Genomic DNA, 15,741 nt, shown 5'->3' on the forward strand with positions numbered 1-15,741 from the left:
ATTAGAAAATTAAAAAAAAATTAAAAACATGGATACAAATATTTAAAAAGAGATCCTGCCAAGGAGGTGTATGGATGCAAATAAGCACATGAAGTTTCTCAATGTAATCAATTATTAGCTAAATGAAAATTAAAGCCACAGGAGATACCACTACACACCTCTTGGATGGCTAAAATTAGAAAAGTCCAACCACACCAAGTATTGGTGAGGCAGTGTAGGAACTGGAAGTCTTTTACATTGCTAGTGGGAAGGAAAATGGTACAGTCACTTCAGAAAACAGTTTGGCTGTTTCTTTATAAGTTGAACATACACGTACTGTATGATCCAGCCTTTCTGCACCTAGATATTTATGCAAGAAAAATGAAAGCATGTGTTCATACAAAGACTTGTACATGGGCTTCCCTGGTGGCGCAGTGGTTGAGAGTCCGCCTGCTGATGCAGGGGACACGGGTTCGTGCCCCGGTCCGGGAAGATCCCACATGCCACAGAGCGGCTGGGCCCGTGAGCCATGGCTGCTGAGCCTGTGCGTCCAGAGCCTGTGCTCTGCAACGGGAGGGGCCACAACAGTGAGAGGGAGGCCCACGTACCGCAAAAAAAAAAAAAAAAGACTTGTACATGGATCATCACAGCATCTTTATTTTTAATAGACAGAATTGTAGCAACCTCAAGCATCCGTCAGCAGGCGAATGAATAAACATACTGTGGTATACTCATACAGTGAAACACTACTCAGCAAAACAAAGTAATAAACTATTGATACCCACAAAAATATGAATTACTCTCAGAATAATTACATTGAGTGAAAGAAGCCAGACAAAAGAGTCCTCACCCTGTGAATCCATTTATATAAATTTCTAGAAAAACACAAACACATCTATAATGATAGAAAACATATCAGTGGTCACCTGGGGATGTGGAGGAGTGAAATGTGGGGGAAAAAGGGGGGCTTTATGAATGAGGCATAAAAACACTTGCAAGTGATGGATATGTTCCTTTTCTTGTTTGTGTTGGCAGTTCCATGGGTATGTGCATATTTCAGAACTTAAATTGTGTTCTTTAAGTATGTGCAGTTTACTGTGTGTCAGTTATGTTTTAATAGAGCCATTTAAAAAAGGCTAAGAACAGACGTTTGTCTCAACAAATAAATGTAGCAAAGAACAGAAAAGTCAAGTACAGTATGATCTCTGTCAGTTGAATTTTCCTATAGTTTATTTCCCTCAAAAAATACATCGCAGTTCTTAAAAGAGATGGGACTCTTAATAAAAGGTAAAAAAAAACATATTCACTGATATTTCAGCAATAGTTTTTGATGTCCCTCTAGCAACATGTTATAGAAAAGGAGAAAATAAAATTTACCCTACATCTACCCAGAACCTCTATGGCTTCACTGTGCTTGAGGATCATAGCCCCACTGTAACCTATCAGAGGCTCTAGTACATGCCTCTGGTTGCACTGATACCCAGTGGCAACAGTGGTATCTGGTGATAAGTGGTTTGCCTGTGGCTGCTGGTGACTCTGGTGAGATACCTTCTCAACGCTTCATGCACAGGGAGACTGTGCAAACATAGCAAGAGCAGGAGGGAAAGAAAATTGGAAGTTCTCTGTGGAGGTTGAGAGATTTTGTTGGTATCACTGTGGTAAACATGACTTATATACAGAAATCATCTTTTTTCAAAGGTAAATGCAGTTCTAATGATTGTAGCATCTCATAAATGCTTAAATGAGCCCTAAACCATTGCTACCAAATTTCTTGGGCTTAGGAAGCCTCTCTGGATTGATTAAAGAAGAATTGTTAACCACTAGCAGAAGGCCATCATTTATATAATATGATCTCATATCCCAAGGGAGATTCTCTTAATTTATAACATTTAATTGATATTTCTAGTGATTCCAAAGAGAGATATACGTAAAAGTGCCCTCATTCTCAAATAATTAGGAGATTAGGAAACCATACTAGTAATCCTAAACCTCATATTTGAAGTGCTTCCAGATTTAAGCCTTTTGAAGTGCTGTGTTTTCTCAACTACTTTTTAAAAAATTACTATTTAATGTTCTTTGAATCACAACTCTCCTACAGGGGACGAATATGCTAGAACAGATAAGAACATCTATTTTCAAAGGGTTTTCTACGTCAAGTTTAATAGTCTCCCAAAGTTTATATAACAGAGTCCCAAGCTGTTGCAAAGGTTTGACAAGCGTGTTTCTCAGCAGTTCTGGGATTTATGTTAGGTAGCTTTTAGTGCCGATAAAGCAAAGGAAATTTACTGAATTCCTAAATAACCAGTGATGCAGGTTCTTATTAATTTTCTTAGTGGTAGTAAATACTCTTTCTTGCTGTTCTGCCTTAGAATGCTTCATTTTTCTTCTTCAGGGACTACTTGGCCATTTTAAAGGCACATCAAGTTTTTTTTTTTTTTTGCTGTATGCGGGCCTCTCACTGTTGTGGCCTCCCCCGTTGCGGAGCACAGGCTCCGGACGCGCAGGCTCAGCGGCCATGGCTCACGGGCCCAGCCGCTCCGCGGCATATGGGATCCTCCCAGACCGGGGCACGAACCCGTATCCCCTGCATCGGCAGGCGGACTCTCAACCACTTGCGCCACCAGGGAGGCCCAAGTTTGTTTTTTATCATTCAAATTTGTATTATCACTTTTCCCATCTTTTGTCTCCTCTATACCGCTTGATTCACATTGGCATATTTAAAGTCTGTTCATTTGGTAACATCAGGCTGCATCTTAAGGAAGGGCATGTAAATAAACCAAAGATAATTGTGCATGCAGTAAGCTTAGGCTGTTTGCACATTTGCATCCAGCCATTTTATGTATTTTTATTGGTCACTCTTCAAAGATTTGCTAACATGGTTGAACTTTTACTGAGTAGAATCCTCTGGCTGCCTAAATCATTCACCTGATAATCCTGATTCTCAGAGGTAGAGAGAAGGTTTTTATAGGTCCAGCACCAGGTTGACCTCCCTCACCCCACCCCGCCACCCCCCACCCTAGGGCCTCTGAACTCTACTGCATGAAGCCAGTGCTGAGCAGGCACCTAGAAATGGACAGTCTCCCAGCAGGGAGAGTTATGGCTGGAAAGTACCCGCTTCCTCATGACTGACATCAATTATCCTGACCCTCCACACTACATTATCCCTCATTCATGTGCTTACCATGAAGTGATTTTCCTGTGTATGGGCCCCAAATACTCCAGAACTCTGCTTCCATAAAATAGTCATATATTGCAGTGCTCCTGTCTCATAGAAAATAGTATTTGAGATGGGAACAGCCAGGGAGTTCACATAAACTCTGCAGCTAAGGCTATAAAACACGGGCAAGCAGGATACTTCTTTAGGGATTATGTTTCTAAACAGTTTCAAGACATATATGGCCTTTACTTCTCCAAATATGAATTATTTTCAGGCAAATGTCAAATTGTATGACATCTTATAGATTCCATTTTGTAATTACCTACACTTTACCCGATGGACTGACACATTTTACTGAATCCCAAAATTCTTGTTTAGTTTCTAGTAACCCTCATGCAACAATAGCTACCTTCAAACTCCTCTTACCAGGAGAGTTCTGGGGATGTGTTGTTCTTGGTTTCTTTCTCGATTATTAGTGTTGTTACTTTATGTCTCACCAGTCCATGAGGAGGAGCCTAGACCTGTACTTAGAGACCCTGATTCTTGGGCTTCTTAGTTGGGTGAATTGCTTCAGTATCTCTGGAATTTAGTTTCCTCATCTACAAAATGGGAATCAGAACACCAGGCCTGCCTTCCATATAGGATTGTTTTGAAGGTCAAGGGAAACAATGCACTTATAGATGTTTTGAAGATGGTCGTGTGCCGTGGAAGCACACACTATCATTACTACTACTTTATTATATTATTCTTCCTCCTGTTTCTACCACACTGCTAATAATAACACTGGGTGAGGTGCTGTCCGGAAAATATGCTCATCATCTTCAGTGAGTCTGACCTGCTTTGCACAAGGTGATATGACATTTTATATGTCTTATTTTTTGTTGAGGAATCAGTTTCCACTTGAATGTTTATTTATCAATACCTATAAATAACTGTGGAATGAAGCCTGATTACAGAACAAAAAGGGAAAATAGTATTTAAATTCAAGGAGCAAAGAGAATCAAAATCAAGAAATGTATAAAGTGTTCACACCTGCTAGAAGAATTATATATTTTTATTGTCTATTTATATCAGACAATGGTCCCAGATGAGATTAAGTCATCTGATATAGGGATCCACTCAGCTTCTGTTTATCAGAGGAAGAGAAAGTGCACACTGGGCAGAACCCTTTGTGAGGCTCCGTCCGCGAAAATCATAACATCGCTCAAACCCCATGTATACTCCAAATCTTCGTAACACGTTTTGTTAGAAGTAAATAGTTTCCTGGTAATGCTGTGCCTGAAATTTCTGAGCAGCTTGACACTCCAGTTTACCCCTGGAGGACATTATTAGTCACTCTATTATAAAAAAAAAAAAAAAGCAGAGATAATATGTGCGTCTGTACAGTATGCATGCTGTGTAATAACCAAGGGCACAGGGTAGTTTACAGGCTGGTGATGGGGAAGCTCTGCTCGCACACAGCTCTGCATCAGCCCCACAGGTGGGCTCTTTGATGACCTGCCACCACAACATCATATATGTGGCCTAACATGGGAAACTCTGCTTCCACATTTAGCACCTGTTTCCCCAGCCACAGATTATGAAAGAGAGCTAAACCTCAGTGGGTGGGTTTTAATCCAGACAGACACGAAGCTGATGATCAAATAAGTCTGCAACACCTGACCTTAACAGGACAGGTTACCTGAGGAGCAGGCAGTGGGAAGAGGCAACCAGCTCAGGGTTAACCTGCTGTTGGGGGCTCAAGACAAGTGAGACCACAGGGAGGCCTGATGGAAGCTGCTGCTCAGCTGTGACAAGGAACGAAGACCTTCCTTTAGGAACTGATTAGTGGTTTGTCCCTGTGAGGATCTGTAAGTGATTCAGAGCTCTGGACACAACTGTTCACCTGGGATCTGTGACCAGTGTAGTGTATGCAGCTCCATTGACCATTTCCTTTCCCATTGCTGGGCAATAACATGATCTGAGGAGGATCTGTTGTTTTTCTTGCAGAATTTTAAAAAATATTTCATAAAAAGGATTTGGCTTTACAAAAAGTGAAGGAAATATTGCTTCCTCTATATTGTGACTTGCTTGAGAATCGAGGAATAAGAATGTTTGCCGTATGAGAAGCTGACATCTGCAAACAGCGTCCCCACTTCCACCCCCCTCCCCAAATCTACCAGCTTCTGGCCAGTCCAAAGTTCCACTGGCACTCTCATACAGAGGAGCTTTTTCATTACCGAATCCCAGACACCCGTTCAATTATTAAAGAACGGCCTGTTATATTTATTACAGAGGTGGCTGATATTGCTGCCAGTTGTCGAATTTCAGTTTCCTGTGGTTGATTTTCATGCATGAGGAACACACAGCTGCTGGGCGGATGCCAGGTCTCCATCAATCTCCCCAGGCTGCCTCGACCTCAGGATATGTAAGAGTAGCGGATAAATTGGAAGATCAATGACTTGTCCCTCCTGCCTCAACAGCTGCTATTGAGAAATTAATATGAGGATCACTATAAATAAAAGATAAAAGATGATATGGCTTACCGTGTAAAATATTAAGGCTGGACACAATGTGCCAGAGGAATCTAAACCAAAAGCGAAGGAAATTAACCCAGTAAGGGCCTTCCACCACCTTGCTGGAAATCCAGTCTGAGAAAGGAAGTTGGTGCTGGAATGTGGTAAGGATCTCTTACTAGAGAAAGACTTAACAAAATAGTTTTCCTTCTCTTTTCTGTGTCAGAGAGTCTTAGGGCTAGAAGAGATGGCAGAATTATTCATCCCTAGACACCTTATTTTACATGAGGAAACTGAGGACCAGAGAGCTAAGTGGTTTGCTCAAATATTTGCAGCTAGCCAGTGCCGGAGCTGCTAATGGACCCGAGTTCCAATGCTCAATCCTTTTTATCAAACTATCTCCTATCACAAAGTCTCTTCATAAAACTATCATTTTTGTGCTCTCTAGGCCTTCCCTTAGAAGAGCGCTAATTTGTCATCATGCCAGAAGCAGTAAAAGATGAGGAGGGTATTTCTTAATATGCACTCAAGACCAAAGATCTACGTGCAGCATGATAATAACTTTAGACAGATATTTGCAGAGCCCCTTTGACTCTGAAGCATAACAGAGGACATTACCCACATTTCTCCTGGGGAAGAGGAAACGGAACAGATGATCAGACTCAAAAGGATATGTGGAGCCCAAGAAGGACGTTGGGAAAGAAAAGAAACATGCCACTTGTATTAGGAGAACACTGGTTGTAGAGAAAATAAGGCCTTAAGGGGAGCAACTTGACCTCGAAGTGGGAGCTGAAGTTGAGGAGTCATGGGTTAATTTCCTTTGAATCTAAAAGTCTATAAATTCAACTGCAGGCTCTGGTGCACAATGGGTGTGCGTTAATTTTCATGGCTCAACCCCAAAGTGACTGAATCCCTGGGATTTCCAGCTTTAAATTTGACTCTGCCCCTACTGACAGCTTGAGACAGGAGACACGGGGCTCTTGTGGTTGCCAGACAGCTAGGTTCTGTCTACACCTTGATTTGCAATTCCTTTTGGCTGCTTCTCAGGACAACTAGATGGGATTTAGATTCCTTAAAATGCAATTATGAATCTATTGGCCTTGACTCTAGGTTCTACCCACGAATTCATTTGTAGTTGGCAAAGAGCATTTAATTTCTCATCTCCTGCGTCATTTAAGCCTCTCTTTAGATCCGTCCTCACTCTCACCTGTTAATAATCGGGAGTCAGCTACATGAAACATTCAAGTCAGACTCAATCTCTTGAAGACAAATGCACTAAAAAAAAATAGTGGGATGCAGATTTTATCTAAAGCCAAGTCACTTACTGGGTGACAAAGGCTGATTCTCTCTTCAGCAGGTTAAAAAATTCAGCAATCTCAAACTCTTGCTTTTCCTTAAAAAAAAAAAAAAAAAAAAAAAAAAAAAAAAATTTCTATCAGAGCCATTTCTTAAGGGCCAAAAAGTATACGTTACAAAAAGAGAGAGAAAAGGGCTTCCCTGATGGCGCAGTGGTTGGGAGTCCGCCTGCTGATGCAGGGGACACGGGTTCGTGCCCCGATCTGGGAGGATCCCACGTGCCGCGGAGCGGCTGGGCCCGTGAGCCATGGCCGCTGAACCTGCGCGTCCGGAGCCTGTGCTCCGCAACGGGAGAGGCCACAACAGTGAGAGGCCCGCATACCGCAAAAAAAAAAAAAAAGAGAGAGAGAAAAAAAGATTAGAGATCAATGCAAGCTCACCCTGAAATGCGTGCCTCAGTTGAGAAATGAATATGAAGATCACTGTAAATAAAAGATAAGAGATGCTATGTCTTTTGGAGTAAAATATGAGGCCAGTCACAATATGATGTATCAAGTTTAACCAAATTAACCCCTGGGATAAACAGGGCCTTGGATTTTGCTGCATTTGAAAAATGAACTGATATTAAAAAAAACAAGCTTATATATGAAAAGAGTCATCCAGGGGCTCAAAAAGGAGAATTCAGTTTCTTTCCTTTTAGGTAGTCTCTCTCAGACACCTGCACAAGATTTGGAAAGTGCTTTCCCCTGGGAAACAGAAAGCAGAGCGATCACTCAGCCTTCCGTGAAGGCGCACCAATTTATCTTATTGGTTGATGTGGTAGCTGGAAGCTCTGTTTAGGGGTTGGATTATTTTTTGCCATTTCAGTCCACAAGCTTTGCTCAGAAAATATGCTTTCCATTAGGATGTACACAAATCACTTTTCTAATATACCATTCATTAGATTAATGTTAGTATTAGAGCCTTGTAGAGCACATATGTGTCTTGGGCATTTTTCCAGAAATGCATTATGTAACACATGGATTTCCAATTCATAATTGTAAAGGTTTCAAAACCTGAGCTTCAGAGGAGACTTTAGAAGCAGGCTAGCTGCAATGAATTTTTCACTCCCGTGCCTAACTAGTCTTCCCAAATTGTGTGCCTTTTCTAGGAAATGAGATCAAAATAAAAATGAAATCTTGATGCAGTCAAAGTGATTATTTTGATCTGTTGAGATTTTCCAGAGTTTTCCTCTAAGTCTGTTGCATGTAGACTCCCTTTTCTGCATGTTTTGACCTTCTCTCTGACCCTGAAAAAATATAGATGGGTTGGGTGACTCACAGTCACTTCTGGAGAAGTGAGCTGAATTATTTAGCATAGGCAATGGGGGAAAGTGGAGGAGTAAGCAGGGAGAAATCTTTAGCTGGAGGAAAATTGGCCTACCTACACAAGAGTAAATATGGCATATGCAGCAATTCAAATACTCCAAGATGTCTGTTTTAGCAATAAAGACCAGATCTGGACTCAGTCCCTGGCAGAGCCAAACATACACCTGCACGTTCACTTATCAAAAGAATCACAGAAGTGTGTTGAAAACTGTTTAAGTGAGAGACATAAACACAACTACAGATGAACGGACAGGAATTCAAGGCTTTAAATGCTGGACTGCTGGCCAAGCCGTCAGCAGGATGAGCTCCAGCCAGTTTTCAATTGTGAGACACTAGGTGCGCGTTGCAGACATGCTAGGATGTTTGTTCTTCCTGCCCAGTATTTTAGAGAGGATATTAAACACCCCGTTAAATGCCTGCAAGTGATGGCCAGAGTGAAGCTGTAGAGAATGATGGCTGTGACATTTAATATGGCTGTGCCTTTGTCGAGAGTCCCACTCAGAATTTCCAGGGTAATTTTCGAGTCAACTTTTTTTTTTTTTTTTTGGATACATCTAAGTCACCTCAAGAATATATCCACGTAGACTTGAAGTTAGGGACCAGCTGGTTTAAATTTGTGTGGTTACCTCCTGACCTAACCTTTTAGCTTCTTTTTGTTCCTTGATTGTAGTTAAGCTTCATCTTGCCTCAGGGCCTTTGTATTTACTGTTCCCATTTTTTGGAAATATTATTTCCAAAAAAATTTTCCATAAATGATTCCTTTCTATTCTTTGGCACTCATCTCTTAAAGATATTTTTTCCTTGATTGTCCTACTAGCCTAACTTAGTCCCAATTTATCAGATTACCTTACTTCTTTCACAGAATAATAATAAAAACAAATATTATCTTTGATGTCTATTTGTATTTAGATGAACTTCTTCCCAAAGAACTCAAGCCCCACAATGACAGAGGTTGATACCTTTCTTATCCCTTATTCTGTGTCTTAGAACTGTGTCTGGCATGTAGTAATCACTTGAGGTCTGTTGACTGTGTAAAGCATATGTGAGTAGATGAACAGATATGGAGTTATTTGAGGTCGCTCTTAATGACGGCTGGTGTTGGTGATTAAATTAAAATTGTAGGTTTTAGAGTTGGAAGTGATCTTGCTGAGTCTCACAGCTACGGCAAAACTCTCCCTACTGTAGCATCCCTGACAGATGATCAAGTCTGTGCTTGAATAACTGTATATGAAAGACCCTAACCAGGGCAACCTCCTAGCTTTCTTCAAGCAGATCACAACCTCCCATGGGAGTTTGCTCCCTGTTATTCAGCTGTAATTAGGAGAAAATGGTTTGATTTACCCAGAATCATCTTCTCTCAGTCTCCTTGTTCTAGTTCCTAGAGAATAGACTGTACAGAGTTTCCTCTAATTACATCCTTTGGGTTGGCATTCCTGCTTGTAACAGAATAAGCACACTGCTGTGGCAAAATTCACCTTGATTGCCACTTACTGCTACATTCCTTGTTAGTGTTTAGAAATAATTTGTCTTAATGTTCCACATTATAATTGATGGAGTACAGAAATAAAAGAGATCTTGGGGTTATGTCAGAAGCAATCAGACAGATATTTTAACCTACCCTTTTGATGTATTTAATGCTGATGCTGTGAGGAATTGAGCAGTATAGTCACTGCATTATTGCCATTGCTGAAAAAATGTATTTATGGTGAAATTTATGGTAACTTTGAAAGCTTTACCTGATGGGGAAATTGTCAGCTACATCTTAGAGCTCTGAGCATTTCTCAAAAAGTTGTGATACAAAACACCTCTGCCTTTTCTTGTATTTCTGTTATGTTCAACTACTTCACAAAAAGTGTTCTTCATATTCCTGAAATAAAGATGGGCTTAGTTGAGATTCTTTTGGGTCCTAAGGGGCCAACATCTGTGCATAATAGTGTAGAGTTACACAGAGCCTGGATATTTGGCTCCAGACTGAAAGCCCCATGGAGTCATTTTTTCACATCTGTTCACCAATGTGTATGAATGGGAGAAAACCAAAGTTCTGGTTTTTTCGATCAGGGTGAGCCAAACTCCTTTTACTTTTGCTGTGACAAACAGGTAAAGAGGTGTAAAATATCTGAAACCAGCCTCTTTGGGTTTGGTAGAAAGCTTACGTGGGATGTAGACAGTATACAACAAAAAGAAAAGCAAGTGAGTACTGCTGGCAAACTTTTTCAAGGACAGCTAACGAAATAATAATAATAGTAACAACAATAGTAAGATTGATTTTAAAAGACTTAAGAGTGGCATAGATTCCTAACCAGTCTACATGTATTAACTCCACGCCACAGCTCTGTAAAATGGGTGAGGTTATTAACCTCTCATTTTTCAAAGAGGAAGTGAAACACAAAGAAGTAACACTCCTGAAGTCCCACTACTAATAAGTGGTAGAGCTGGGAAAAAAGGATCCAGGCAAATTAATTTCAGAATTAGTGCTCTTAACCAGTAGGTTATGTACCGCAGGGAATATTTGCACGTTTTGAAATCACTTTACAAATACTATTTCTACCCCTGAAGTACACAGGGAATACCGAGGGAAATTGGAATTATAATTATTGTTATTTCTTTGCCAATAATCTGTTAGCTTTTGGCAGTTCAATATCCTTCCCCAACTTCTTAAAGATTCAGCCTACAATCCAAAAAAATAAGGGCTACTGGAAATAAATGTCTTGTAAATCCAGTTCAAGAGAGCAACTAAAAACTAAGGCCCAAAAGGATACAAAAAAGAAAGCAAAAGAAAAGAAGAGACAAGAACCCCAAACCCTACGATTAAGCTCCATGTTCTTAGGTAAAGGGGCACTTAATTAATGCTTCTTTAATACCTTGTGCACAGAGACATGGCTCTACAGAAGCCAAGGAGTCTCCCTTTCATCACTGATTCATGGTATGCTTCTGGCAGGGTCACTTCCTTCTTTGAGCCTCAAAGCTTTTCATCAATAAAATGAGGGAATTGGAACAAGGTTAGCTCTCACACCCCACCTCTCATGTTCTGTGCACCTGTGAGTCTAAGTAAGTGCTGACAGGTTATATTTTTTCTTAACCATTTCTCTTCTCCTGATTTTTATGTAATTTTTGATACATAGTACAATAGTAGAAAAGAAAAAACACCAAACTGAAAGTAACTGATAACACTAACTTTACATTCTCATTTCACTGCCAATTCAGCCAAAAGCCTTTTGTAGAATTCTGATGCAGACCATGAAAACACACTGTAAGTGTTCCAAAGTCTTTTCCATATTTGGTAGTCCTGTGATTTCCATTGGCAGAATTATCTTGGACTGTCATCTGCAAATCTATCAAAAAGAAATTAAGTAATAGGAATTCATATCAATGGTATTGGAGAAAGAAATCCTTGAACTTATCTTACTGTGTGAACCTTCATCCATGTACAAAATCGACAAGAAAGGTTAAACTTTAAAGGCAACGTATTCCCATGATAGAAGGGAAACATAACACAAATAATATACAATGCTAACATTATGCACATACACATATATACAAGTGGTCTTGAAATATATTCCCAGATATTAATTGGATTAAAGTTTGGGGCAATAAAGCATTTTTTTCTCATAGAGAACATTATTCTTTAAGGCACATACAGGCACACATATCTGCCCTGCTGGCCTCTCACAGTTTCAGTTGATTCTAATCATTTCCCCAGTTCATTTCCCCATATATTTATTCTCAGATTAGTGATTTTTGAACAGGTGTTCATCCCTCTAGAAATACCTGTGCCATGACCCCAAAGTACTCAGATTTCTTTTTGGCATTTGGTGGCATATGTTGGGGAAAGTGACAAGTTGTATGACAGGAAAGGTAAAAGGTGAACCTTAGAGTAAGTAAGACTTCATGCATAGTTCTTAATCCCAAAAGGAAACGAGAAGGATAGCAGCAAAAGTCATTGGAATAAAGGACCTCTCAGATGAATCAGCATTAGGATAATTCATTGGTTACTGACTGTCCAGTCGTTTTAGGTTATAAAGTATTCCTGAGTGACTGTATCATTTTATGAAAGGATCTACCTAACTATAGCTTTATCTTGCTGGAATTAGTTTATATGACAGTAATATGCATAGAAAATGGCAGTTGTGAATTCATGTCTTCCCCAAATTGAAGACACTTGTTAAGGTACAAGTTTACCCAAGACTGCAAATGATTTATCCATACTATACTGAGACTGTGTCTTACCATTCTTGTTTGTTAAAGGAGATAACAAGGCTAACTGTGAGTAGAGTAATAGCAGGATACTTAGAAAATGCTTTCAGGTTAAGTTTTGTAAACAAAGTTGTGTTCACCCACCAAAAGCAAGTCAGCTCATTTAGTATTTCAGGAAATGCCTTCATACTTTTTCACTGCCACTAAAGGAATTTAAAACACCTGTTGGATATATTCCCTCCTAGAATGCCATTTGTACACTTATTCTTAATAGGACCTGTTATTTTAAATGCAAACTCATATTATAAGGCTCAGAATAGATGCTCAGTATTTTTAGTGATCACATGGTTTAGGGTCCTCAGATTTGGGCATAGACTTGCATTTCAATCATTGCAATCTGGGCTTGTTAAATGATTTCCTTGCAACCAGGAAAAATTGTTTATCTGAATTTAAAGTCCAATTAAATAAATGTGTTAGTGGTGATAGTGGTTGATGAAGCAGACTAGCATAGCAGCTAGGGCAATTATGGGCAAGTTACGTTTAACCTCTCTGTGTCTCAGTGTCTTCATCTGAAGACAGAAACTGAGTTTCTTCATCAGTGGTGATAAATACTGGTACCAGTCTCACAGAGTTATTGTAAGAAATGAAGGAGCTCCCAAATTTTCTAAAGGCTTAATGTTTGGCTTATTGTTACTAAATGCTGGTTTATTAGTAAAAAAAAAACCCCTCTATTATTTATTATATCAAAACAGTAATGATATGGCCCTGTTTTTTAGTAGTTCTATTTTTTGATCATATAGTTTAGACTAACTCATATTGTTTAAATGTGAAACAAAGAAGAAAAAAAAATTTTTTTTTAACCTGGTCAGGGAACCCAAATCACATAATTCAGAAATGTATCTGACTTGGCATCTGTTTTGATTCTGTCACAGCCAGAGAAAGTTTATTGTCTCAGAAAGTGACAGCGTTGTATTTGTGTAGCACAGAAAAAGAAGATTCCTGCTAGATAATATACATACCCCTTATCCTAGTCATGCCACATAGAGTGCAAAACTATTCCTGCTGGGTTCAAACGTTGTGATCCAGAGCCTGCCATTGCCTATTATCAGGAGCAGCGAAGCGTAAGAAATGTATGTGTTTGCCCTTAAGTAGGTCTATAACACTGATACTGTCAATCAGCCTCTGATAGTACGCTCCCCGTGGACAACCTTCTGTGCTCTTTTGAGCATGCTCAGATGGAGTCTACCATCAGTGTGGTGGGAGTTCACTTCGTTTCAAGTGTGTCCACGTTGAAGGGTGAAATTAACAAATACTAACCAAATTTGTGGCTGTACAAACGAGGAAAATAGTTAAATGATCAGGACATGAAGAATCGGGCGAATACTCATTGGGCATCAACCTAATAAAAAGCTTCTTTGTAAGAAAAAAGTTGCCAAAGATGAAAGCCCAGAATCGTGCTACTTTAGCCTAACCACAGTGTCAAAGCAAATAACCCACATACATACAAACGCAAAAGGAAGCCCTCTTCACACTAATACCCCAAGGTCCTTTATGGGTCTTCAAATTGAGCAGATTAGGTAAATTGATAGTTGTCCTTTACAGACTGGGTCCACCTAACAAGACTGGTTACTAACAGAATATCTCTGTTTTGTCATTTAATGGACATCCCAAACTTAATATATCTTCCAATCAAACACACACATAGTCACTCATGCTTTTCCTGTAGACTTTTGAAAACAGAAAAGGGCAGCTCCATTCTTCCTGGTGCTCAGTTACAAAGTGTGATTCATCTTTGACTTTTTTCTTTCTCTCTCCTTTCACATCCCATACACAAGCAGAATGTGTCAGTCCTATCTTTGAGATAGAACCAGAATTTGACAATTTCTCAATTTTTCCACTATTACTACTCAGGATTAAGATTTCATTGTCTCTCATCTTATCATCCCTCTGAAATCTGTCCTTAACACAGTGGCTAGAGAACCCTTTGAGAATATAAGTCAGAAGAATTATGTGACTTCAGTGTCTTCCCCTCTCATCATAGTTGAAGCTGAAGTTCTTAAAATGCTGGAAAGTTGCTACATGATTACCCTCCACTTTGTATATTTGATCTCATCTTCTCCACCTCTACTCCTTGCTCACTCTTTTCCAAACACCTTGTACTCTTTAGTCCTTGATGTTCGAAAAGTATAGTAGGCAGACATTTTCACTTGCTGTTCCCTTTACCTGAAGTGCTATTCTCTTTAGTATCTACATTACTCATCCACTCACTTTTTTAGGTCTTTTCTCAAATATCACCTTCTCCATTATGAGGACTTGCTTGGTTTCCCTGTAATAACCTGCAGCCCCACTAATACACCCTACCTCCTTAGAAGCCTCCCTTCTGCTGTAGAATCTGTTGAATGAATGAATGGAGTGAGCTATATCTAATTTCCAAAAAAATAAACATCAATCGTAAACACTTGTTGAGAGACAGAGTCACCAGGGTATAAATAATAAGAGAAGTGTAAATTCAGGCCTTACCGTTCACCATCCATTCCCTCAGGGTTCTGCTATGGTGTATCGTTGAATAAAAAGCACAATTTGATAAGACTAATTAATAGCTTAATTCGTTAGAATCCCATACCTTTTATAGTAGGAATGTGATAAAAATTGTGTCAGAGATTCTCAACAAAATGTTAGCAAATTGAAGCCAAAAAAGTATAAAAAGAATTATATACCATGACCAAATGGGATTTGTCTCAGGTATGTAAGGCTGGTTCAACATTTGAAAATCAATTAATATAATCCATCCAAGAAAAAATAGGAAAAAAGAAACCCATATAAATACATGCAGAAGAAGCCTTTGACAAAATCCAGCATGCACTCATGATAAAAACTCTCAGTAAACTAGGAATAGAGAGGGACTTTCTTAACTTGATAAAGACTATCTACAAAAAAACCCAATAGCTAACATCATACTTACTGGAGAGAAACTCAAAGCTTTCCCACTAAGCTTAAGCACAAGGCAAGGATGTCCTCCTTTATTGTAACTTTTCAATATTGTGCTACAAGTCCTTGCTAATGCAGTAAGGCAAGAAAAGGAAATAAGAGGTGTACAGATTGAGAAGGAAGACATAAAGCTGTCTTTGTTCACAGATGACATGATCATCTATGTAGAAAATCTTCAAGCATTGACCAAAAAACTCCTGTAACTAATAAATGATTATAGCAAGGTTGCAGGATCCAAGGTTAATATACAAAAGGCAATTGCTTT

Source organism: Mesoplodon densirostris, chromosome 6 (assembly GCF_025265405.1).
Source record: "Mesoplodon densirostris isolate mMesDen1 chromosome 6, mMesDen1 primary haplotype, whole genome shotgun sequence".
Classification (NCBI taxonomy): Eukaryota; Metazoa; Chordata; class Mammalia; order Artiodactyla; family Ziphiidae; genus Mesoplodon; species Mesoplodon densirostris.